Below are 23,933 nucleotides of genomic sequence, written 5' to 3'. Positions count from 1 at the left end.
AGGTTTGGTGAGAAATGCGAGTTTTGTGTAAATCTTACAATCTCAAATTCTTAGATTTCGGAGATGGTTAGGTTAGGTTGGGTTAGGTTTGGTGAGGTATGCAAATTTTTTTTACATTTCTGCAATGTCGAATTCTTTGATTTTTGGTAAAAGTAAGTCTAGGTTGGGTTAGGTTTGGTGAGGAAAACAAGTTTTGTGTATATTTTTTCAATGTCTAATTCTTTGATTTCGGTGATAGTTAGGCTAGGTTGGGTTAGGTTTGGTGAGTTTAGCAAATTTTGTGTAAATCTTACATTCTCAAATTCTTCAATTTCGGTAATGGTTAGGTTAGGTTGGGTTAGGTTTGGTGAGGTATGCGAGTTTTTTTTATATTACTGCAATGTCGAATTCATTGATCTCGGTAAAAGTTAGGCTAGGTTGAGTTAGGTTTGGTGAGGAAAGCGAGTTTTGTGTATATTTTTGCAATGTCGAATTTTTATGATTTCGGTGATAGTAAGGCTAGGTTGGGTTAGGTTTGGTGAGGAAAGCGGGTTTTGTGTATATTTTTGCAATGTCGAATTCTTCGATTTCGGTGATAGTTAGGCTAGGTTGGGTTAGTTTTGGTGAGTTTAGCGAATTTTGTGTAAATCATACAATCTCAAATTCTTCAATTTCAGTGATGGTTAGATTAGGTTGGGTTAGGTTTGGTGAGGTATGCGAGTTTTTTTTATATTATTGCAATGTCGAATTCATTGATTTCGGTAAAAGTTAGGCTAGGTTGAGTTAGGTTTGGTGAGGAAAGCGAGTTTTGTGTATATTTTTGCAATGTCGAATTTTTATGATTTCGGTGATAGTAAGGCTAGGTTGGGTTAGGTTTGGTGAGGAAAGCGGGTTTTGTGTATATTTTTGCAATGTCGAATTCTTCGATTTCGGTGATAGTTAGGCTAGGTTAGGTTAGGTTTGGTGAGGTATGCGAGTTTTTTTTACATTACTGCAATGTCGAATTCTTTGATTTCGGTAAAAGTTAGTCTTAGTTTGGTTAGGTTTAGTGAAGAAAGCGAGTTTTGTGTTAATCTTTCAATCTCAAATTCTTTGATTTCGGTGATCGCTAGGTTAGGTTGGGTTAGGTTTGGTGAGGAAAGCGAGTTTTGTGTAAATCATACAATCTCAAATTCTTTGATTTCGGTGATGGTTAGGTTAGGTTTGGTTAGGTTTGGTGAGGTATGCGAATTTTTTTTACATTTCTGCAATGTCGAATTTTTTGATTTTTGGTAAAAGTAAGTCTAGGTTGGGTTAGGTTTGGTGAGAAAAGCGGGTTTTGTTTATATTTTTGCAATGTCAAATTCTTTGATTTCGGTGATAGTTAGGCTAGCATGGGTTTGGTTTGGTGAGGAAAGCGAGTTTTGTGTAAATCTTACAATCTCAAACTCTTTGATTTCGGTGATGGTTAGGTTAGGTTGGGTTAGGTTTGGTGAGGTATGCGAGTTTTTTTTACATTTTTGCAATGTCGAATTTTTTGATATCGGTAAAGGTTAGGCTAGGTTGGGTTAGGTTTGGTGAGGAAAGCGAGTTTTGTGTATATTTTTGCAATGTCGAATTCTTTGATTAGAGTGAAAGTTAGGCTAGGTTGCGTTGGGTTTGGAGAGGAAAACGAGTTTTGTGTTAATCTTTCAATCTCTAATTCTTTGATTTCGGTGATGGCTAGGTTAGGTTGGGTTAGGTTTGGTGAGGAAAGCGAGTTTTGTGTAAATCTTACAATCTCTAATTCTTTGATTTCGGTGATGGTTAGGTTAGGTTTGGTTAGGTTTGGTGAGGTATGCGAATTTTTTTTACATTTCTGCAATGTCGAATTCTTTGATTTTTGGTAAAAGTAAGTCTAGGTTGGGTTAGGTTTGGTGAGGAAAGCGAGTCTTGTGTATATTTTTTCAATGTCGAATTCTTTGATTTCGGTGATAGTTAGGCTAGGTTGGGTTAGGTTTGGTGAGTTAAGCAAATTTTGTGTAAATCTTACAATCTCAAATTCTTTGATTTCGGTGATGGTTAGGTTAGGTTGGGTTAGGTTTGGTGAGGTATGCGAGTTTTTTTATATATTACTGCAATGTCGAATTCATTGATTTCGGTAAAAGTTAGGCTAGGTTGAGTTAGGTTTGGTGAGGAAAGCGAGTTTTGTGTATATTTTTGCAATGTCGAATTCTTTGATTTCGGTGATAGTTAGGTTAGGTTGGGTTAGGTATGGTGAGGAAAGCGAGTTTTGTGTAAATCTTACAATCTCAAATTCTTTGATTTCGGTGATGGTTAGGTTAGGTTGGGTTAGGTTTGTTGAGGTATGCGAGTTTTGTGTATATTTTTGCAATGTCGAATTCTTTGATTTCGGAGATGGTTAGGTTAGGTTGGGTTAGGTTTGGTGAGGTATGCAAATTTTTTTTACATTTCTGCAATGTCGAATTCTTTGATTTTTGGTAAAAGTAAGTCTAGGTTGGGTTAGGTTTGGTGAGGAAAGCGAGTTTTGTGTATATTTTTTCAATGTCGAATTCTTTGATTTCGGTGATAGTTAGGCTAGGTTGGGTTAGGTTTGGTGAGTTTAGCAAATTTTGTGTAAATCATACAATCTCAAATTCTTTAATTTCGGTGATGGTTAGGTTAGGTTGGGTTAGGTTTGGTGAGGTATGCGAGTTTTTTTTATATTACCGCAATGTCGAATTCATTGATTTCGGTAAAAGTTAGGCTAGGTTGAGTTAGGTTTGGTGAGGAAAGCGAGTTTTGTGTATATTTTTGCAATGTCGAATTTTTATGATTTCGGTGATAGAAAGGCTAGGTTGGGTTAGGTTTGGTGAGGAAAGCGGGTTTTGTGTATATTTTTGCAATGTCGAATTCTTCGATTTCGGTGATAGTTAGGCTAGGTTGGGTTAGTTTTGGTGAGTTTAGCGAATTTTGTGTAAATCTTACAATTTCAAATTCTTTGATTTCAGTGATGGTTAGGTATGGTTGGGTTAGGTTTGGTGAGGTATGCGAGTTTTTTTTATATTACTGCAATGTCGAATTCATTGATTTCGGTAAAAGTTAGGCTAGGTTGAGTTAGGTTTGGTGAGGAAAGCGAGTTTTGTGTATATTTTTGCAATGTCGAATTTTTATGATTTCGGTGATAGTAAGACTAGGTTGGGTTAGGTTTGGTGAGGAAAGCGGGTTTTTTTTACATTACTGCAATGTCGAATTCTTTGATTTCGGTAAAAGTTAGTCTTGGTTTGGTTAGGTTTAGTGAGGAAAGCGAGTTTTGTGTTAATCTTTCAATCTCTAATTCTTTGATTTCGGTGATGGCTAGGTTAGGTTTGGTTAGGTTTGGTGAGGTTTGCGAATTTTTTTTACATTTCTGCAATGTCGAATTCTTTGATTTTTGGTAAAAGTAAGTCTAGGTTGGGTTAGGTTTGGTGAGGAAAGCGGGTTTTGTGTATATTTTTGCAATGTCGAATTCTTTGATTTCGGTGATAGTTAGGCTAGCATGGGTTTGGTTTGGTGAGGAAAGCGAGTTTTGTGTATATTTTTGCAATGTCGAATTCTTTGATTAGAGTGAAAGTTAGGCTAGGTTGGGTTGGGTTTGGAGAGGAAAACGAGTTTTGTGTTAATCTTTCAATCTCTAATTCTTTGATTTCGGTGATGGCTAGGTTAGGTTGGGTTAGGTTTGATGAGGAAAGCGAGTTTTGTGTAAATCTTACAATCTCAAATTCTTTGATTTCGGTGATGGTTAGGTTAGGTTTGGTGAGGTATGCGAATTTTTTTTACATTTCTGCAATGTCGAATTCTTTGAGTTTTGGTAAAAGTAAGTCTAGGTTGGGTTAGGTTTGGTGAGGAAAGCGAGTTTTGTGTATATTTTTTCAATGTCGAATTCTTTGATTTCGGTGATAGTTAGGCTAGGTTGGGTTAGGTTTGGTGAGTTTAGCAAATTTTGTGTAAATCTTACAATCTCAAATTCTTTAATTTTAGTGATGGTAAGGTAAGGTTGGGTTAGGTTTGGTGAGGTTTTGCGAGTTTTTTTTATATTACTGCAATGTCGAATTCATTGATTTCGGTAAAAGTTAGGCTAGGTTGAGTTAGGTTTGGTGAGGAAAGCGAGTTTTGTGTATATTTTTGCAATGTCGAATTTTTATGATTTCGGTGATAGTAAGGCTAGGTTGGGTTAGGTTTGGAGAGGAAAACGAGTTTTGTGTTAATCTTTCAATCTCTAATTCTTTGATTTCGGTGATGGCTAGGTTAGGTTGGGTTAGGTTTGGTGAGGAAAGCGAGTTTTGTGTAAATCTTACAATCTCAAATTCTTTGATTTCGGTGATGGTTAGGTTAGGTTAGGTTAGGTTTGGTGAGGTATGCGTATTTTTTTTACATTTCTGCAATGTCGAATTCTTTGATTTTTGGTAAAAGTAAGTCTAGGTTGGGTTAGGTTTGGTGAGGAAAGCGAGTTTTGTGTATATTTTTTCAATGTCGAATTCTTTGATTTCGGTGATAGTTAGGCTAGGTTGGGTAAGGTTTGGTGAGTTTAGCAAATTTTGTGTAAATCTTACAATCTCAAATTCTTTAATTTTAGTGATGGTTAGGTAAGGTTGGGTTAGGTTTGGTGAGGTTTTGCGAGTTTTTTTTATATAACTGCAATGTCGAATTTATTGATTTCGGTAAAAGTTAGGCTAGGTTGAGTTAGGTTTGGTGAGGAAAGCGAGTTTTGTGTATATTTTTGCAATGTCGAATTTTTATGATTTCGGTGATAGTAAGACTAGGTTTGGTTAGGTTTGGTGAGGAAAGCGGGTTTTGTGTATATTTTTGCAATGTCGAATTCTTCGATTTCGGTGATAGTTAGGCTAGGTTGGGTTAGGTTTGGTGACGTATGCGAGTTTTTTTTACATTACTGCAATGTCGAATTCTTTGATTTCGGTAAAAGTTAGTCTTGGTTTGGTTAGGTTTGGTGAGGAAAGCGAGTTTTGTGTTAATCTTACAATCTCAAATTCTTTGATTTCGGTGATGGTTAGGTTAGGTTCGGTTAGGTTTGGTGAGGTATGCGAGTTTTTTTTACATTTTTGCAATGTCGAATTCTTTGATATCGGTAAAAGTTAGGCTAGGTTGGGTTAGGTTTGGTGAGGAAAGCGAGTTTTGTGTATATTTTTGCAATGTCGAATTCTTTGATTAGAGTGAAAGTTAGGCTAGGTTGGGTTGGGTTTGGAGAGGAAAACGAGTTTTGTGTTAATCTTTCAATCTCGAATTCTTTGATTTCGGTGATGGCTAGGTTAGGTTGGGTTAGGTTTGGTGAGGAAAGCGAGTTTTGTGTAAATCTTACAATCTCAAATTCTTTGATTTCGGTGATGGTTAGGTTAGGTTTGGTTAGGTTTGGTGAGGTATGCGAATTTTTTTTACATTTCTGCAATGTCGAATTCTTTGATTTTTGGTAAAAGTAAGTCTAGGTTGGGTTAGGTTTGGTGAGGAAAGCGAGTTTTGTGTATATTTTTTCAATGTCGAATTCTTTGATTTCGGTGATAGTTAGGCTAGGTTGGGTTAGGTTTGGTGAGTTTAGCAAATTTTGTGTAAATCTTACAATCTCAAATTCTTTAATTTCAGTGATGGTTAGGTAAGGTTGGGTTAGGTTTGGTGAGGTATGCGAGTTTTTTTATATTACTGCAATGTCGAATTCATTGATTTCGGTAAAAGTTAGGCTAGGTTTAGTTAGGTTTGGTGAGGAAAGCGAGTTTTGTGTATATTTTTGCAATGTCAAATTTTATGATTTCGGTGATAGTACGGCTAGGTTGGGTTAGGTTTGGTGAAGAAAGCGGGTTTTGTGTATTTTTTTGCAATGTCGAATTCTTCGATTTCGGTGATAGTTAGGCTAGGTTGAGTTAGGTTTGGTGAGGAAAGCGAGTTTTGTGTAAATCTTACAATCTCAAATTCTTTGATTTCGGTGATGGTTAGGTTAGGTTGGGTTAGGTTTGGTGAGGTATGCGAGTTTTTTTATATATTACTGCAATGTCGAATTCATTGATTTCGGTAAAAGTTAGGCTAGGTTGAGTTAGGTTTGGTGAGGAAAGCGAGTTTTGTGTATATTTTTGCAATGTCGAATTTTTATGATTTCGGTGATAGTAAGGCTAGGTTGGGTTAGGTTTGGTGAGGTATGCGAGTTTTTTTTACATTACTGCAATGTCGAATTCTTTGATTTCGGTAAAAGTTAGTCTTAGTTTGGTTAGGTTTAGTGAAGAAAGCGAGTTTTGTGTTAATCTTTCAATCTCTAATTCTTTGATTTCGGTGATGGCTAGGTTAGGTTGGGTTAGGTTTGGTGAGGAAAGCGAGTTTTGTGTAAATCATACAATCTCAAATTCTTTGATTTCGGTGATGGTTAGGTTAGGTTTGGTTAGGTTTGGTGAGGTATGCGAATTTTTTTTACATTTCTGCAATGTCGAATTTTTTGATTTTTGGTAAAAGTAAGTCTAGGTTGGGTTAGGTTTGGTGAGAAAAGCGGGTTTTGTGTATATTTTTGCAATGTCGAATTCTTTGATTTCGGTGATAGTTAGGCTAGCATGGGTTTGGTTTGGTGAGGAAAGCGAGTTTTGTGTAAATCTTACAATCTCAAACTCTTTGATTTCGGTGATGGTTAGGTTAGGTTGGGTTAGGTTTGGTGAGGTATGCGAGTTTTTTTTACATTTTTGCAATGTCGAATTCTTTGATATCGGTAAAAGTTAGGCTAGGTTGGGTTAGGTTTGGTGAGGAAAGCGAGTTTTGTGTATATTTTTGCAATGTCGAATTCTTTGATTAGAGTGAAAGTTAGGCTAGGTTGGGTTGGGTTTGGAGAGGAAAACGAGTTTTGTGTTAATCTTTCAATCTCTAATTCTTTGATTTCGGTGATGGCTAGGTTAGGTTGGGTTAGGTTTGGTGAGGAAAGCGAGTTTTGTGTAAATCTTACAATCTCTAATTCTTTGATTTCGGTGATGGTTAGGTTAGGTTTGGTTAGGTTTGGTGAGGTATGCGAATTTTTTTTACATTTCTGCAATGTCGAATTCTTTGATTTTTGGTAAAAGTAAGTCTAGGTTGGGTTAGGTTTGGTGAGGAAAGCGAGTTTTGTGTATATTTTTTCAATGTCGAATTCTTTGATTTCGGTGATAGTTAGGCTAGGTTGGGTTAGGTTTGGTGAGTTTAGCAAATTTTATGTAAATCTTACAATCTCAAATTCTTTGATTTCGGTGATGGTTAGGTTAGGTTGGGTTAGGTTTGGTGAGGTATGCGAGTTTTTTTATATATTACTGCAATGTCGAATTCATTGATTTCGGTAAAAGTTAGGCTAGGTTGAGTTAGGTTTGGTGAGGAAAGCGAGTTTTGTGTATAGTTTTGCAATGTCGAATTCTTCGATTTCGGTGATAGTTAGGCTAGGTTGGGTTAGTTTTGGTGAGTTGAGCGAATTTTGTGTTAATCTTACAATTTCAAATTCTTTGATTTCGGAGATGGTTAGGTTAGGTTGGGTTAGGTTTGGTGAAGTATGCGAGTTTTTTTTACATTACTGCAATGTCGAATTCATTGATTTCGGTAAAAGTTAGGCTAGCTTGAGTTAGGTTTGGTGAGGAAACCGAGTTTTGTGTATATTTTTGCAATGTCGAATTTTTATGATTTCGGTGATAGTAAGGCTAGGTTGGGTTAGGTTTAGTGAGGAAAGCGGGTTTTGTGTATATTTTTGCAATGTCGAATTCTTTGATTTCGGTGATAGTTAGGCTAGGTTGGGTTAGGTTTGGTGAGTTTAGCAAATTTTGTGTAAATCTTACAATCTCAAATTCTTCAATTTCGGTGATGGTTAGGTTAGGTTGAGTTAGGTTTGGTGAGGTATGCGAGTTTTTTTTATATTACTGCAATGTCGAATTCATTGATTTCGGTAAAAGTTAGGCTAGGTTGAGTTAGGTTTGGTGAGGAAAGCGAGTTTTGTGTATATTTTTGCAATGTCGAATTTTTATGATTTCGGTGATAGTAAGGCTAGGTTGGGTTAGGTTTAGTGAGGAAAGCGGGTTTTGTGTATATTTTTGCAATGTCGAATTCTTCGATTTCGGTGATAGTTAGGCTAGGTTGGTTTAGGTTTGGTGAGGAAAGCGAGTTTTGTGTAAATCTTACAATCTCAAATTCTTTGATTTCGGTGATGGTAAGGTTAGGTTGGGTTAGGTTTGGTGAGGTATGCGAGTTTTTTTTATATAACTACAATGTCGAATTCATTGATTTCGGTAAAAGTTAGGCTAGGTTGAGTTAGGTTTGGTGAGGAAAGCGAGTTTTGTGTATATTTTTGCAATGTCGAATTTTTATGATTTCGGTGATAGTAAGGCTAGGTTGGGTTAGGTTTAGTGAGGAAAGCGGGTTTTGTGTATATTTTTGCAATGTCGAATTCTTTGATTTCGGTGATAGTTAGGCTAGGTTGGGTTAGGTTTGGTGAGTTTAGCAAATTTTGTGTAAATCTTACAATCTCAAATTCTTCAATTTCGGTGATGGTTAGGTTAGGTTGGGTTAGGTTTGGTGAGGTATGCGAGTTTTTTTTATATTACTGCAATGTCGAATTCATTGATTTCGGTAAAAGTTAGGCTAGGTTGAGTTAGGTTTGGTGAGGAAAGCGAGTTTTGTGTATATTTTTTCAATGTCGAATTCTTTGATTTCGGTGATAGTTAGGGTAGGTTGGGTTAGGTTTGGTGAGTTTAGCAAATTTTTTGTAAATCTTACAATCTCAAATTCTTCAATTTCGGTGATGGTTAGGTTAGGTTGGGTTCGGTTTGGTGAGGTATGCGAGTTTGTTTTATATTACTGCAATGTCGAATTCATTGATTTCGGTAAAAGTTAGGCTAGGTTGAGTTAGGTTTGGTGAGGAAACCGAGTTTTGTGTATATTTTTGCAATGTCAAATTTTTATGATTTCGGTGATAGTAAGGCTAGGTTGGGTTAGGTTTAGTGAGGAAAGCGGGTTTTGTGTATATTTTTGCAATGTCGAATTCTTTGATTTCGGTGATAGTTAGGCTAGGTTGGGTTAGGTTTGGTGAGTTTAGCAAATTTTGTGTAAATCTTACAATCTCAAATTCTTCAATTTCGGTGATGGTTAGGTTAGGTTGGGTTAGGTTTGGTGAGGTATGCGAGTTTTTTTTATATTACTGCAATGTCGAATTCATTGATTTCGGTAAAAGTTAGGCTAGGTTGAGTTAGGTTTGGTGAGGAAACCGAGTTTTGTGTATATTTTTGCAATGTCGAATTTTTATGATTTCGGTGATAGTAAGGCTAGGTTGGGTTAGGTTTAGTGAGGAAAGCGGGTTTTGTGTATATTTTTGCAATGTCGAATTCTTCGATTTCGGTGATGGTTAGGCTAGGTTGGGTTAGGTTTGGTGAGGAAAGCGAGTTTTGTGTAAATCTTACAATCTCAAATTCTTTGATTTCGGTGATGGTTAGGTTAGGTTGGGTTAGGTTTGGTGAGGTATGCGAGTTTTTTTTACATTACTGCAATGTCGAATTCTTTGATTTCGGTAAAAGTTAGTCTAGGTTGGGTTAGGTTTGGTGAGGAAAGCGAGTTTTGTGTATATTTTTTCAATGTCGAATTCTTTGATTTCGGTGATAGTAAGGGTAGGTTGGGTTAGGTTTGGTGAGTTTAGCAAATTTTGTGTAAATCTTACAATCTCAAATTCTTCAATTTCGGTGATGGTTAGGTTAGGTTGGGTTAGGTTTGGTGAGGTATGCGAGTTTGTTTTATATTACTGCAATGTCGAATTCATTGATTTCGGTAAAAGTTAGGCTAGGTTGAGTTAGGTTTGGTGAGGAAAGCGAGTTTTGTGTATATTTTTGTAATGTCGAATTTTTATGATTTCGGTGATAGTAAGGCTAGGTTGGGTTAGGTTTAGTGAGGAAAGCGGGTTTTGTGTATATTTTTGCAATGTCGAATTCTTCGATTTCGGTGATAGTTAGGCTAGGTTGGGTTAGGTTTGGTGAGGAAAGCGAGTTTTGTGTAAATCTTACAATCTCAAATTCTTTGATTTCGGTGATGGTTAGGTTAGGTTGGGTTAGGTTTGGTGAGGTATGCGAGTTTTTTTATATATTACTGCAATGTCGAATTCATTGATTTCGGTAAAAGTTAGGCTAGGTTGAGTTAGGTTTGGTGAGGAAAGCGAGTTTTGTGTATATTTTTGCAATGTCGAATTCTTCGATTTCGGTGATAGTTAGGCTAGGTTGGGTTAGGTTTGGTGAGGAAAGCGAGTTTTGTGTAAATCTTACAATCTCAAATTCTTTGATGTCGGTGATGGTTAGGTTAGGTTGGGTTAGGTTTGGTGAGGTATGCGAGTTTTTTTTATATTACTGCAATGTCGAATTCATTGATCTCGGTAAAAGTTAGGCTAGGTTGAGTTAGGTTTGGTGAGGAAAGCGAGTTTTGTGTATATTTTTGCAATGTCGAATTTTTATGATTTCGGTGATAGTAAGGCTAGGTTGGGTTAGGTTTGGTGAGGAAAGCGGGTTTTGTGTATATTTTTGCAATGTCGAATTCTTCGATTTCGGTGATAGTTAGGCTAGGTTGGGTTAGTTTTGGTGAGTTTAGCGAATTTTGTGTAAATCATACAATCTCAAATTCTTCAATTTCAGTGATGGTTAGATTAGGTTGGGTTAGGTTTGGTGAGGTATGCGAGTTTTTTTTATATTACCGCAATGTCGAATTCATTGATTTCGGTAAAAGTTAGGCTAGGTTGAGTTAGGTTTGGTGAGGAAAGCGAGTTTTGTGTATATTTTTGCAATGTCGAATTTTTATGATTTCGGTGATAGTAAGGCTAGGTTGGGTTAGGTTTGGTGAGGAAAGCGGGTTTTGTGTATATTTTTGCAATGTCGAATTCTTCGATTTCGGTGATAGTTAGGCTAGGTTAGGTTAGGTTTGGTGAGGTATGCGAGTTTTTTTTACATTACTGCAATGTCGAATTCTTTGATTTCGGTAAAAGTTAGTCTTAGTTTGGTTAGGTTTAGTGAAGAAAGCGAGTTTTGTGTTAATCTTTCAATCTCTAATTCTTTGATTTCGGTGATGGCTAGGTTAGGTTGGGTTAGGTTTGGTGAGGAAAGCGAGTTTTGTGTAAATCATACAATCTCAAATTCTTTGATTTCGGTGATGGTTAGGTTAGGTTTGGTTAGGTTTGGTGAGGTATGCGAATTTTTTTTACATTTCTGCAATGTCGAATTTTTTGATTTTTGGTAAAAGTAAGTCTAGGTTGGGTTAGGTTTGGTGAGAAAAGCGGGTTTTGTGTATATTTTTGCAATGTCGAATTCTTTGATTTCGGTGATAGTTAGGCTAGCATGGGTTTGGTTTGGTGAAGAAAGCGAGTTTTGTGTAAATCTTACAATCTCAAACTCTTTGATTTCGGTGATGGTTAGGTTAGGTTGGGTTAGGTTTGCTGAGGTATGCGAGTTTTTTTTACATTTTTGCAATGTCGAATTCTTTGATATCGGTAAAAGTTAGGCTAGGTTGGGTTAGGTTTGGTGAGGAAAGCGAGTTTTGTGTATATTTTTGCAATGTCGAATTCTTTGATTAGAGTGAAAGTTAGGCTAGGTTGGGTTGGGTTTGGAGAGGTAAACGAGTTTTGGGTTAATCTTTCAATTACTTATTCTTTGATTTCGGTGATGGCTAGGTTAGGTTGGGTTAGGTTTGGTGAGGAAAGCGAGTTTTGTGTAAATCTTACAATCTCTAATTCTTTGATTTCGGTGATGGTTAGGTTAGGTTTGGTTAGGTTTGGTGAGGTATGCGAATTTTTTTTACATTTCTGCAATGTCGAATTCTTTGATTTTTGGTAAAAGTAAGTCTAGGTTGGGTTAGGTTTGGTGAGGAAAGCGAGTTTTGTGTATATTTTTTCAATGTCGAATTCTTTGATTTCGGTGATAGTTAGGCTAGGTTGGGTTAGGTTTGGTGAGTTTAGCAAATTTTGTGTAAATCTTACAATCTCAAATTCTTTGATTTCGGTGATGGTTAGGTTAGGTTGGGTTAGGTTTGGTGAGGTATGCAAATTTTTTTTACATTTCTGCAATGTCGAATTCTTTGATTTTTGGTAAAAGTAAGTCTAGGTTGGGTTAGGTTTGGTGAGGAAAACAAGTTTTGTGTATATTTTTTCAATGTCGAATTCTTTGATTTCGGTGATAGTTAGGCTAGGTTGGGTTAGGTTTGGTGAGTTTAGCAAATTTTGTGTAAATCTTACATTCTCAAATTCTTCAATTTCGGTAATGGTTAGGTTAGGTTGGGTTAGGTTTGGTGAGGTATGCGAGTTTTTTTTATATTACTGCAATGTCGAATTCATTGATCTCGGTAAAAGTTAGGCTAGGTTGAGTTAGGTTTGGTGAGGAAAGCGAGTTTTGTGTATATTTTTGCAATGTCGAATTTTTATGATTTCGGTGATAGTAAGGCTAGGTTGGGTTAGGTTTGGTGAGGAAAGCGGGTTTTGTGTATATTTTTGCAATGTCGAATTCTTCGATTTCGGTGATAGTTAGGCTAGGTTGGGTTAGTTTTGGTGAGTTTAGCGAATTTTGTGTAAATCATACAATCTCAAATTCTTCTATTTCAGTGATGGTTAGATTAGGTTGGGTTAGGTTTGGTGAGGTATGCGAGTTTTTTTTATATTACCGCAATGTCGAATTCATTGATTTCGGTAAAAGTTAGGCTAGGTTGAGTTAGGTTTGGTGAGGAAAGCGAGTTTTGTGTATATTTTTGCAATGTCGAATTTTTATGATTTCGGTGATAGTAAGGCTAGGTTGGGTTAGGTTTGGTGAGGAAAGCGGGTTTTGTGTATATTTTTGCAATGTCGAATTCTTCGATTTCGGTGATAGTTAGGCTAGGTTAGGTTAGGTTTGGTGAGGTATGCGAGTTTTTTTTATATTACTGCAATGTCGAATTCTTTGATTTCGGTAAAAGTTAGTCTTAGTTTGGTTAGGTTTAGTGAAGAAAGCGAGTTTTGTGTTAATCTTTCAATCTCTAATTCTTTGATTTCGGTGATGGCTAGGTTAGGTTGGGTTAGGTTAGGTTAGGTTAGGTTAGGTTAGGTTAGGTTAGGTTAGGTTAGGTTAGGTTAGGTTAGGTTAGGTTAGGTTAGGTTAGGTTAGGTTAGGTTAGGTTAGGTTAGGTTAGGTTAGGTTAGGTTAGGTTAGGTTAGGTTAGGTTAGGTTAGGTTAGGTTAGGTTAGGTTAGGTTAGGTTAGGTTAGGTTAGGTTAGGTTAGGTTAGGTTAGGTTAGGTTAGGTTAGGTTAGGTTAGGTTAGGTTAGGTTAGGTTAGGTTAGGTTAGGTTAGGTTAGGTTAGGTTAGGTTAGGTTAGGTTAGGTTAGGTTAGGTTAGGTTAGGTTAGGTTAGGTTAGGTTAGGTTAGGTTAGGTTAGGTTAGGTTAGGTTAGGTTAGGTTAGGTTAGGTTAGGTTAGGTTAGGTTAGGTTAGGTTAGGTTAGGTTAGGTTAGGTTAGGTTAGGTTAGGTTAGGTTAGGTTAGGTTAGGTTAGGTTAGGTTAGGTTAGGTTAGGTTAGGTTAGGTTAGGTTAGGTTAGGTTAGGTTAGGTTAGGTTAGGTTAGGTTAGGTTAGGTTAGGTTAGGTTAGGTTAGGTTAGGTTAGGTTAGGTTAGGTTAGGTTAGGTTAGGTTAGGTTAGGTTAGGTTAGGTTAGGTTAGGTTAGGTTAGGTTAGGTTAGGTTAGGTTAGGTTAGGTTAGGTTAGGTTAGGTTAGGTTAGGTTAGGTTAGGTTAGGTTAGGTTAGGTTAGGTTAGGTTAGGTTAGGTTAGGTTAGGTTAGGTTAGGTTAGGTTAGGTTAGGTTAGGTTAGGTTAGGTTAGGTTAGGTTAGGTTAGGTTAGGTTAGGTTAGGTTAGGTTAGGTTAGGTTAGGTTAGGTTAGGTTAGGTTAGGTTAGGTTAGGTTAGGTTAGGTTAGGTTAGGTTAGGTTAGGTTAGGTTAGGTTAGGTTAGGTTAGGTTAGGTTAGGTTAGGTTAGGTTAGGTTAGGTTAGGTTAGGTTAGGTTAGGTTAGGTTAGGTTAGGTTAGGTTAGGTTAGGTTAGGTTAGGTTAGGTTAGGTTAGGTTAGGTTAGGTTAGGTTAGGTTAGGTTAGGTTAGGTTAGGTTAGGTTAGGTTAGGTTAGGTTAGGTTAGGTTAGGTTAGGTTAGGTTAGGTTAGGTTAGGTTAGGTTAGGTTAGGTTAGGTTAGGTTAGGTTAGGTTAGGTTAGGTTAGGTTAGGTTAGGTTAGGTTAGGTTAGGTTAGGTTAGGTTAGGTTAGGTTAGGTTAGGTTAGGTTAGGTTAGGTTAGGTTAGGTTAGGTTAGGTTAGGTTAGGTTAGGTTAGGTTAGGTTAGGTTAGGTTAGGTTAGGTTAGGTTAGGTTAGGTTAGGTTAGGTTAGGTTAGGTTAGGTTAGGTTAGGTTAGGTTAGGTTAGGTTAGGTTAGGTTAGGTTAGGTTAGGTTAGGTTAGGTTAGGTTAGGTTAGGTTAGGTTAGGTTAGGTTAGGTTAGGTTAGGTTAGGTTAGGTTAGGTTAGGTTAGGTTAGGTTAGGTTAGGTTAGGTTAGGTTAGGTTAGGTTAGGTTAGGTTAGGTTAGGTTAGGTTAGGTTAGGTTAGGTTAGGTTAGGTTAGGTTAGGTTAGGTTAGGTTAGGTTAGGTTAGGTTAGGTTAGGTTAGGTTAGGTTAGGTTAGGTTAGGTTAGGTTAGGTTAGGTTAGGTTAGGTTAGGTTAGGTTAGGTTAGGTTAGGTTAGGTTAGGTTAGGTTAGGTTAGGTTAGGTTAGGTTAGGTTAGGTTAGGTTAGGTTAGGTTAGGTTAGGTTAGGTTAGGTTAGGTTAGGTTAGGTTAGGTTAGGTTAGGTTAGGTTAGGTTAGGTTAGGTTAGGTTAGGTTAGGTTAGGTTAGGTTAGGTTAGGTTAGGTTAGGTTAGGTTAGGTTAGGTTAGGTTAGGTTAGGTTAGGTTAGGTTAGGTTAGGTTAGGTTAGGTTAGGTTAGGTTAGGTTAGGTTAGGTTAGGTTAGGTTAGGTTAGGTTAGGTTAGGTTAGGTTAGGTTAGGTTAGGTTAGGTTAGGTTAGGTTAGGTTAGGTTAGGTTAGGTTAGGTTAGGTTAGGTTAGGTTAGGTTAGGTTAGGTTAGGTTAGGTTAGGTTAGGTTAGGTTAGGTTAGGTTAGGTTAGGTTAGGTTAGGTTAGGTTAGGTTAGGTTAGGTTAGGTTAGGTTAGGTTAGGTTAGGTTAGGTTAGGTTAGGTTAGGTTAGGTTAGGTTAGGTTAGGTTAGGTTAGGTTAGGTTAGGTTAGGTTAGGTTAGGTTAGGTTAGGTTAGGTTAGGTTAGGTTAGGTTAGGTTAGGTTAGGTTAGGTTAGGTTAGGTTAGGTTAGGTTAGGTTAGGTTAGGTTAGGTTAGGTTAGGTTAGGTTAGGTTAGGTTAGGTTAGGTTAGGTTAGGTTAGGTTAGGTTAGGTTAGGTTAGGTTAGGTTAGGTTAGGTTAGGTTAGGTTAGGTTAGGTTAGGTTAGGTTAGGTTAGGTTAGGTTAGGTTAGGTTAGGTTAGGTTAGGTTAGGTTAGGTTAGGTTAGGTTAGGTTAGGTTAGGTTAGGTTAGGTTAGGTTAGGTTAGGTTAGGTTAGGTTAGGTTAGGTTAGGTTAGGTTAGGTTAGGTTAGGTTAGGTTAGGTTAGGTTAGGTTAGGTTAGGTTAGGTTAGGTTAGGTTAGGTTAGGTTAGGTTAGGTTAGGTTAGGTTAGGTTAGGTTAGGTTAGGTTAGGTTAGGTTAGGTTAGGTTAGGTTAGGTTAGGTTAGGTTAGGTTAGGTTAGGTTAGGTTAGGTTAGGTTAGGTTAGGTTAGGTTAGGTTAGGTTAGGTTAGGTTAGGTTAGGTTAGGTTAGGTTAGGTTAGGTTAGGTTAGGTTAGGTTAGGTTAGGTTAGGTTAGGTTAGGTTAGGTTAGGTTAGGTTAGGTTAGGTTAGGTTAGGTTAGGTTAGGTTAGGTTAGGTTAGGTTAGGTTAGGTTAGGTTAGGTTAGGTTAGGTTAGGTTAGGTTAGGTTAGGTTAGGTTAGGTTAGGTTAGGTTAGGTTAGGTTAGGTTAGGTTAGGTTAGGTTAGGTTAGGTTAGGTTAGGTTAGGTTAGGTTAGGTTAGGTTAGGTTAGGTTAGGTTAGGTTAGGTTAGGTTAGGTTAGGTTAGGTTAGGTTAGGTTAGGTTAGGTTAGGTTAGGTTAGGTTAGGTTAGGTTAGGTTAGGTTAGGTTAGGTTAGGTTAGGTTAGGTTAGGTTAGGTTAGGTTAGGTTAGGTTAGGTTAGGTTAGGTTAGGTTAGGTTAGGTTAGGTTAGGTTAGGTTAGGTTAGGTTAGGTTAGGTTAGGTTAGGTTAGGTTAGGTTAGGTTAGGTTAGGTTAGGTTAGGTTAGGTTAGGTTAGGTTAGGTTAGGTTAGGTTAGGTTAGGTTAGGTTAGGTTAGGTTAGGTTAGGTTAGGTTAGGTTAGGTTAGGTTAGGTTAGGTTAGGTTAGGTTAGGTTAGGTTAGGTTAGGTTAGGTTAGGTTAGGTTAGGTTAGGTTAGGTTAGGTTAGGTTAGGTTAGGTTAGGTTAGGTTAGGTTAGGTTAGGTTAGGTTAGGTTAGGTTAGGTTAGGTTAGGTTAGGTTAGGTTAGGTTAGGTTAGGTTAGGTTAGGTTAGGTTAGGTTAGGTTAGGTTAGGTTAGGTTAGGTTAGGTTAGGTTAGGTTAGGTTAGGTTAGGTTAGGTTAGGTTAGGTTAGGTTAGGTTAGGTTAGGTTAGGTTAGGTTAGGTTAGGTTAGGTTAGGTTAGGTTAGGTTAGGTTAGGTTAGGTTAGGTTAGGTTAGGTTAGGTTAGGTTAGGTTAGGTTAGGTTAGGTTAGGTTAGGTTAGGTTAGGTTAGGTTAGGTTAGGTTAGGTTAGGTTAGGTTAGGTTAGGTTAGGTTAGGTTAGGTTAGGTTAGGTTAGGTTAGGTTAGGTTAGGTTAGGTTAGGTTAGGTTAGGTTAGGTTAGGTTAGGTTAGGTTAGGTTAGGTTAGGTTAGGTTAGGTTAGGTTAGGTTAGGTTAGGTTAGGTTAGGTTAGGTTAGGTTAGGTTAGGTTAGGTTAGGTTAGGTTAGGTTAGGTTAGGTTAGGTTAGGTTAGGTTAGGTTAGGTTAGGTTAGGTTAGGTTAGGTTAGGTTAGGTTAGGTTAGGTTAGGTTAGGTTAGGTTAGGTTAGGTTAGGTTAGGTTAGGTTAGGTTAGGTTAGGTTAGGTTAGGTTAGGTTAGGTTAGGTTAGGTTAGGTTAGGTTAGGTTAGGTTAGGTTAGGTTAGGTTAGGTTAGGTTAGGTTAGGTTAGGTTAGGTTAGGTTAGGTTAGGTTAGGTTAGGTTAGGTTAGGTTAGGTTAGGTTAGGTTAGGTTAGGTTAGGTTAGGTTAGGTTAGGTTAGGTTAGGTTAGGTTAGGTTAGGTTAGGTTAGGTTAGGTTAGGTTAGGTTAGGTTAGGTTAGGTTAGGTTAGGTTAGGTTAGGTTAGGTTAGGTTAGGTTAGGTTAGGTTAGGTTAGGTTAGGTTAGGTTAGGTTAGGTTAGGTTAGGTTAGGTTAGGTTAGGTTAGGTTAGGTTAGGTTAGGTTAGGTTAGGTTAGGTTAGGTTAGGTTAGGTTAGGTTAGGTTAGGTTAGGTTAGGTTAGGTTAGGTTAGGTTAGGTTAGGTTAGGTTAGGTTAGGTTAGGTTAGGTTAGGTTAGGTTAGGTTAGGTTAGGTTAGGTTAGGTTAGGTTAGGTTAGGTTAGGTTAGGTTAGGTTAGGTTAGGTTAGGTTAGGTTAGGTTAGGTTAGGTTAGGTTAGGTTAGGTTAGGTTAGGTTAGGTTAGGTTAGGTTAGGTTAGGTTAGGTTAGGTTAGGTTAGGTTAGGTTAGGTTAGGTTAGGTTAGGTTAGGTTAGGTTAGGTTAGGTTAGGTTAGGTTAGGTTAGGTTAGGTTAGGTTAGGTTAGGTTAGGTTAGGTTAGGTTAGGTTAGGTTAGGTTAGGTTAGGTTAGGTTAGGTTAGGTTAGGTTAGGTTAGGTTAGGTTAGGTTAGGTTAGGTTAGGTTAGGTTAGGTTAGGTTAGGTTAGGTTAGGTTAGGTTAGGTTAGGTTAGGTTAGGTTAGGTTAGGTTAGGTTAGGTTAGGTTAGGTTAGGTTAGGTTAGGTTAGGTTAGGTTAGGTTAGGTTAGGTTAGGTTAGGTTAGGTTAGGTTAGGTTAGGTTAGGTTAGGTTAGGTTAGGTTAGGTTAGGTTAGGTTAGGTTAGGTTAGGTTAGGTTAGGTTAGGTTAGGTTAGGTTAGGTTAGGTTAGGTTAGGTTAGGTTAGGTTAGGTTAGGTTAGGTTAGGTTAGGTTAGGTTAGGTTAGGTTAGGTTAGGTTAGGTTAGGTTAGGTTAGGTTAGGTTAGGTTAGGTTAGGTTAGGTTAGGTTAGGTTAGGTTAGGTTAGGTTAGGTTAGGTTAGGTTAGGTTAGGTTAGGTTAGGTTAGGTTAGGTTAGGTTAGGTTAGGTTAGGTTAGGTTAGGTTAGGTTAGGTTAGGTTAGGTTAGGTTAGGTTAGGTTAGGTTAGGTTAGGTTAGGTTAGGTTAGGTTAGGTTAGGTTAGGTTAGGTTAGGTTAGGTTAGGTTAGGTTAGGTTAGGTTAGGTTAGGTTAGGTTAGGTTAGGTTAGGTTAGGTTAGGTTAGGTTAGGTTAGGTTAGGTTAGGTTAGGTTAGGTTAGGTTAGGTTAGGTTAGGTTAGGTTAGGTTAGGTTAGGTTAGGTTAGGTTAGGTTAGGTTAGGTTAGGTTAGGTTAGGTTAGGTTAGGTTAGGTTAGGTTAGGTTAGGTTAGGTTAGGTTAGGTTAGGTTAGGTTAGGTTAGGTTAGGTTAGGTTAGGTTAGGTTAGGTTAGGTTAGGTTAGGTTAGGTTAGGTTAGGTTAGGTTAGGTTAGGTTAGGTTAGGTTAGGTTAGGTTAGGTTAGGTTAGGTTAGGTTAGGTTAGGTTAGGTTAGGTTAGGTTAGGTTAGGTTAGGTTAGGTTAGGTTAGGTTAGGTTAGGTTAGGTTAGGTTAGGTTAGGTTAGGTTAGGTTAGGTTAGGTTAGGTTAGGTTAGGTTAGGTTAGGTTAGGTTAGGTTAGGTTAGGTTAGGTTAGGTTAGGTTAGGTTAGGTTAGGTTAGGTTAGGTTAGGTTAGGTTAGGTTAGGTTAGGTTAGGTTAGGTTAGGTTAGGTTAGGTTAGGTTAGGTTAGGTTAGGTTAGGTTAGGTTAGGTTAGGTTAGGTTAGGTTAGGTTAGGTTAGGTTAGGTTAGGTTAGGTTAGGTTAGGTTAGGTTAGGTTAGGTTAGGTTAGGTTAGGTTAGGTTAGGTTAGGTTAGGTTAGGTTAGGTTAGGTTAGGTTAGGTTAGGTTAGGTTAGGTTAGGTTAGGTTAGGTTAGGTTAGGTTAGGTTAGGTTAGGTTAGGTTAGGTTAGGTTAGGTTAGGTTAGGTTAGGTTAGGTTAGGTTAGGTTAGGTTAGGTTAGGTTAGGTTAGGTTAGGTTAGGTTAGGTTAGGTTAGGTTAGGTTAGGTTAGGTTAGGTTAGGTTAGGTTAGGTTAGGTTAGGTTAGGTTAGGTTAGGTTAGGTTAGGTTAGGTTAGGTTAGGTTAGGTTAGGTTAGGTTAGGTTAGGTTAGGTTAGGTTAGGTTAGGTTAGGTTAGGTTAGGTTAGGTTAGGTTAGGTTAGGTTAGGTTAGGTTAGGTTAGGTTAGGTTAGGTTAGGTTAGGTTAGGTTAGGTTAGGTTAGGTTAGGTTAGGTTAGGTTAGGTTAGGTTAGGTTAGGTTAGGTTAGGTTAGGTTAGGTTAGGTTAGGTTAGGTTAGGTTAGGTTAGGTTAGGTTAGGTTAGGTTAGGTTAGGTTAGGTTAGGTTAGGTTAGGTTAGGTTAGGTTAGGTTAGGTTAGGTTAGGTTAGGTTAGGTTAGGTTAGGTTAGGTTAGGTTAGGTTAGGTTAGGTTAGGTTAGGTTAGGTTAGGTTAGGTTAGGTTAGGTTAGGTTAGGTTAGGTTAGGTTAGGTTAGGTTAGGTTAGGTTAGGTTAGGTTAGGTTAGGTTAGGTTAGGTTAGGTTAGGTTAGGTTAGGTTAGGTTAGGTTAGGTTAGGTTAGGTTAGGTTAGGTTAGGTTAGGTTAGGTTAGGTTAGGTTAGGTTAGGTTAGGTTAGGTTAGGTTAGGTTAGGTTAGGTTAGGTTAGGTTAGGTTAGGTTAGGTTAGGTTAGGTTAGGTTAGGTTAGGTTAGGTTAGGTTAGGTTAGGTTAGGTTAGGTTAGGTTAGGTTAGGTTAGGTTAGGTTAGGTTAGGTTAGGTTAGGTTAGGTTAGGTTAGGTTAGGTTAGGTTAGGTTAGGTTAGGTTAGGTTAGGTTAGGTTAGGTTAGGTTAGGTTAGGTTAGGTTAGGTTAGGTTAGGTTAGGTTAGGTTAGGTTAGGTTAGGTTAGGTTAGGTTAGGTTAGGTTAGGTTAGGTTAGGTTAGGTTAGGTTAGGTTAGGTTAGGTTAGGTTAGGTTAGGTTAGGTTAGGTTAGGTTAGGTTAGGTTAGGTTAGGTTAGGTTAGGTTAGGTTAGGTTAGGTTAGGTTAGGTTAGGTTAGGTTAGGTTAGGTTAGGTTAGGTTAGGTTAGGTTAGGTTAGGTTAGGTTAGGTTAGGTTAGGTTAGGTTAGGTTAGGTTAGGTTAGGTTAGGTTAGGTTAGGTTAGGTTAGGTTAGGTTAGGTTAGGTTAGGTTAGGTTAGGTTAGGTTAGGTTAGGTTAGGTTAGGTTAGGTTAGGTTAGGTTAGGTTAGGTTAGGTTAGGTTAGGTTAGGTTAGGTTAGGTTAGGTTAGGTTAGGTTAGGTTAGGTTAGGTTAGGTTAGGTTAGGTTAGGTTAGGTTAGGTTAGGTTAGGTTAGGTTAGGTTAGGTTAGGTTAGGTTAGGTTAGGTTAGGTTAGGTTAGGTTAGGTTAGGTTAGGTTAGGTTAGGTTAGGTTAGGTTAGGTTAGGTTAGGTTAGGTTAGGTTAGGTTAGGTTAGGTTAGGTTAGGTTAGGTTAGGTTAGGTTAGGTTAGGTTAGGTTAGGTTAGGTTAGGTTAGGTTAGGTTAGGTTAGGTTAGGTTAGGTTAGGTTAGGTTAGGTTAGGTTAGGTTAGGTTAGGTTAGGTTAGGTTAGGTTAGGTTAGGTTAGGTTAGGTTAGGTTAGGTTAGGTTAGGTTAGGTTAGGTTAGGTTAGGTTAGGTTAGGTTAGGTTAGGTTAGGTTAGGTTAGGTTAGGTTAGGTTAGGTTAGGTTAGGTTAGGTTAGGTTAGGTTAGGTTAGGTTAGGTTAGGTTAGGTTAGGTTAGGTTAGGTTAGGTTAGGTTAGGTTAGGTTAGGTTAGGTTAGGTTAGGTTAGGTTAGGTTAGGTTAGGTTAGGTTAGGTTAGGTTAGGTTAGGTTAGGTTAGGTTAGGTTAGGTTAGGTTAGGTTAGGTTAGGTTAGGTTAGGTTAGGTTAGGTTAGGTTAGGTTAGGTTAGGTTAGGTTAGGTTAGGTTAGGTTAGGTTAGGTTAGGTTAGGTTAGGTTAGGTTAGGTTAGGTTAGGTTAGGTTAGGTTAGGTTAGGTTAGGTTAGGTTAGGTTAGGTTAGGTTAGGTTAGGTTAGGTTAGGTTAGGTTAGGTTAGGTTAGGTTAGGTTAGGTTAGGTTAGGTTAGGTTAGGTTAGGTTAGGTTAGGTTAGGTTAGGTTAGGTTAGGTTAGGTTAGGTTAGGTTAGGTTAGGTTAGGTTAGGTTAGGTTAGGTTAGGTTAGGTTAGGTTAGGTTAGGTTAGGTTAGGTTAGGTTAGGTTAGGTTAGGTTAGGTTAGGTTAGGTTAGGTTAGGTTAGGTTAGGTTAGGTTAGGTTAGGTTAGGTTAGGTTAGGTTAGGTTAGGTTAGGTTAGGTTAGGTTAGGTTAGGTTAGGTTAGGTTAGGTTAGGTTAGGTTAGGTTAGGTTAGGTTAGGTTAGGTTAGGTTAGGTTAGGTTAGGTTAGGTTAGGTTAGGTTAGGTTAGGTTAGGTTAGGTTAGGTTAGGTTAGGTTAGGTTAGGTTAGGTTAGGTTAGGTTAGGTTAGGTTAGGTTAGGTTAGGTTAGGTTAGGTTAGGTTAGGTTAGGTTAGGTTAGGTTAGGTTAGGTTAGGTTAGGTTAGGTTAGGTTAGGTTAGGTTAGGTTAGGTTAGGTTAGGTTAGGTTAGGTTAGGTTAGGTTAGGTTAGGTTAGGTTAGGTTAGGTTAGGTTAGGTTAGGTTAGGTTAGGTTAGGTTAGGTTAGGTTAGGTTAGGTTAGGTTAGGTTAGGTTAGGTTAGGTTAGGTTAGGTTAGGTTAGGTTAGGTTAGGTTAGGTTAGGTTAGGTTAGGTTAGGTTAGGTTAGGTTAGGTTAGGTTAGGTTAGGTTAGGTTAGGTTAGGTTAGGTTAGGTTAGGTTAGGTTAGGTTAGGTTAGGTTAGGTTAGGTTAGGTTAGGTTAGGTTAGGTTAGGTTAGGTTAGGTTAGGTTAGGTTAGGTTAGGTTAGGTTAGGTTAGGTTAGGTTAGGTTAGGTTAGGTTAGGTTAGGTTAGGTTAGGTTAGGTTAGGTTAGGTTAGGTTAGGTTAGGTTAGGTTAGGTTAGGTTAGGTTAGGTTAGGTTAGGTTAGGTTAGGTTAGGTTAGGTTAGGTTAGGTTAGGTTAGGTTAGGTTAGGTTAGGTTAGGTTAGGTTAGGTTAGGTTAGGTTAGGTTAGGTTAGGTTAGGTTAGGTTAGGTTAGGTTAGGTTAGGTTAGGTTAGGTTAGGTTAGGTTAGGTTAGGTTAGGTTAGGTTAGGTTAGGTTAGGTTAGGTTAGGTTAGGTTAGGTTAGGTTAGGTTAGGTTAGGTTAGGTTAGGTTAGGTTAGGTTAGGTTAGGTTAGGTTAGGTTAGGTTAGGTTAGGTTAGGTTAGGTTAGGTTAGGTTAGGTTAGGTTAGGTTAGGTTAGGTTAGGTTAGGTTAGGTTAGGTTAGGTTAGGTTAGGTTAGGTTAGGTTAGGTTAGGTTAGGTTAGGTTAGGTTAGGTTAGGTTAGGTTAGGTTAGGTTAGGTTAGGTTAGGTTAGGTTAGGTTAGGTTAGGTTAGGTTAGGTTAGGTTAGGTTAGGTTAGGTTAGGTTAGGTTAGGTTAGGTTAGGTTAGGTTAGGTTAGGTTAGGTTAGGTTAGGTTAGGTTAGGTTAGGTTAGGTTAGGTTAGGTTAGGTTAGGTTAGGTTAGGTTAGGTTAGGTTAGGTTAGGTTAGGTTAGGTTAGGTTAGGTTAGGTTAGGTTAGGTTAGGTTAGGTTAGGTTAGGTTAGGTTAGGTTAGGTTAGGTTAGGTTAGGTTAGGTTAGGTTAGGTTAGGTTAGGTTAGGTTAGGTTAGGTTAGGTTAGGTTAGGTTAGGTTAGGTTAGGTTAGGTTAGGTTAGGTTAGGTTAGGTTAGGTTAGGTTAGGTTAGGTTAGGTTAGGTTAGGTTAGGTTAGGTTAGGTTAGGTTAGGTTAGGTTAGGTTAGGTTAGGTTAGGTTAGGTTAGGTTAGGTTAGGTTAGGTTAGGTTAGGTTAGGTTAGGTTAGGTTAGGTTAGGTTAGGTTAGGTTAGGTTAGGTTAGGTTAGGTTAGGTTAGGTTAGGTTAGGTTAGGTTAGGTTAGGTTAGGTTAGGTTAGGTTAGGTTAGGTTAGGTTAGGTTAGGTTAGGTTAGGTTAGGTTAGGTTAGGTTAGGTTAGGTTAGGTTAGGTTAGGTTAGGTTAGGTTAGGTTAGGTTAGGTTAGGTTAGGTTAGGTTAGGTTAGGTTAGGTTAGGTTAGGTTAGGTTAGGTTAGGTTAGGTTAGGTTAGGTTAGGTTAGGTTAGGTTAGGTTAGGTTAGGTTAGGTTAGGTTAGGTTAGGTTAGGTTAGGTTAGGTTAGGTTAGGTTAGGTTAGGTTAGGTTAGGTTAGGTTAGGTTAGGTTAGGTTAGGTTAGGTTAGGTTAGGTTAGGTTAGGTTAGGTTAGGTTAGGTTAGGTTAGGTTAGGTTAGGTTAGGTTAGGTTAGGTTAGGTTAGGTTAGGTTAGGTTAGGTTAGGTTAGGTTAGGTTAGGTTAGGTTAGGTTAGGTTAGAGTTAG

Source organism: Arctopsyche grandis, chromosome 3 (genome assembly GCF_051622035.1).
Source record: "Arctopsyche grandis isolate Sample6627 chromosome 3, ASM5162203v2, whole genome shotgun sequence".
Lineage (NCBI taxonomy): Eukaryota > Metazoa > Arthropoda > Insecta > Trichoptera > Hydropsychidae > Arctopsyche > Arctopsyche grandis.
This window is presented reverse-complemented; position numbering follows the sequence as displayed.